Here is a 1533-nt window from a genome sequence, read left to right as displayed (position 1 = left end):
TCCCATAATAAGAAATAGACAAATAGGGGAACGAAGACTGAGATTGTAAAGAGTTACATTCAGAAGGCTATGCAGCCGAAAAGAGAATTTATTGCTTCTGAAGATACAGTGCCCAGTTTTGCCAGGGCATCCTTGAGCTCCTGGCTCCTCAGGCTGTAGATCAGGGGTTTCAGGGCTGGAGGCACCACTGAGTACAGAACTGACAGGGACATATCCAGGGATGGGGAGGAGATGGGGGGGGGCTTCAGGTATGCTAAAAAGCCAGTGCTGAGGAACAGGGAGACCACATCCAGGTGAGGGAGGCAGGTGGAAAAGACTTTGTGTTGTCCCTGCTCAGATGGGATGCTCAGCACAGCCCTGAAGATCAGCACATAGGAGAAAACAATGAACACAAAACAACCAAAATATAGAAGAGCACTTACCACAGTAGGCCCAAATTCCCTGAGTTTGGAGTGTGAGCAGGAGAGCTTGAGGATGTGTGGGATTTCACAGAAGAACTGGCCCAGGGCATTGCCCTGGCAGAGGGGCAGGGAAAATGTATTGGCTGTGAGCAGCAGAGCATTGAGAAAGGCACTGGCCCAGGCAGCTGCTGCCATGTGGGCACAAGCTCTGCTGCCCAGGAGGGTCCCGTAGTGCAGGGCTTTGCAGATGGACACGTAGCCGTCGTAGCACATGATGGTCAGGAGGCAAAATTCTGCTGTAGCGCAGAAAACAAAAAAAAAATACTTGAAAAGCACATCCTGTGTAGGAGATGGTGGTGGTGTCCCAGAGGGAATTGTGCATGGCTTTGGGGACAGTGGTGCAGATGGAGCCCAGGTCGCTGAGGGCCAGGTTGAGCAGGAAGAAGAACATGGGTGTGTGCAGGTGCTGGCCGCAGGCTACGGCGCTGATGATGAGGCCGTTGCCCAGGAGGGCAGCCAGGGAGATGCCCAGCAAGAGGCAGAAGTGCAGGAGCTGCAGCTGCCACGTGTCTGCCAATGCCAGCAGGAGGAAGTAGCTAATGGAGCTGCTGTTGGACATTTCTTCACTCTGGGCCTCGTGGACTCTTGAAAGAAGACATTGACAAGTTGGAGGCAACTTCTTTTAGTCAATGATTTTCTATTTAATTGGAAATCCCCACAAAATTACTTCTCTTACTGTGAGGGAACATTGCTTAACTATTTTGAGTTTGGGTTTCTGCTGTTGTTAAGTTACTGCCTCATCCTCAGCATTGCTGCCAGCCAGAACACTGGGGAGCCCAGAAGGAAAGCAGGGTTTCCTGTGCCCCAGTGCAGTCAGACCTGCTGGTCCCACACAGGTGCCCTTTGCTTATTACATCTCCCTATATTTCAGGGTGATTGCACTTCAAACATGTTTGCAAATAAAATGGACTTGTTGAAGTCTCTAGATTCAAAGTCAATTTCTCTAAACTCTTCTATCTTATCCTGTGTAGCTGGAAAGGATGGGATACCAAGGGTTGGTCTGGATCTCTGCTGCCTGGAGTTGTGCCTACTGGGAGCTGTTTCTCTCTATCCAAGCCTTGTCCCTGCCAGT

The 1533-nt window shown here is 50.5% G+C and overlaps 1 pseudogene; it reads right to left on the bottom strand.

Moving 5' to 3' along the window:
- Positions 1-59: 59 nt before the first annotated feature.
- LOC121352659 lies at positions 60-1020 on the bottom strand (annotated as a pseudogene).
- Between the last annotated feature and the right edge of the window lie 513 nt (positions 1021-1533).

This window comes from Pyrgilauda ruficollis, unplaced genomic scaffold (assembly GCF_017590135.1).
Source record: "Pyrgilauda ruficollis isolate IOZ18807 unplaced genomic scaffold, ASM1759013v1 scaffold1913, whole genome shotgun sequence".
Lineage (NCBI taxonomy): Eukaryota > Metazoa > Chordata > Aves > Passeriformes > Passeridae > Pyrgilauda > Pyrgilauda ruficollis.
The sequence above is the reverse complement of the archived record's forward strand: the minus strand, read 5'-3'. Positions and strand labels throughout refer to the sequence as shown.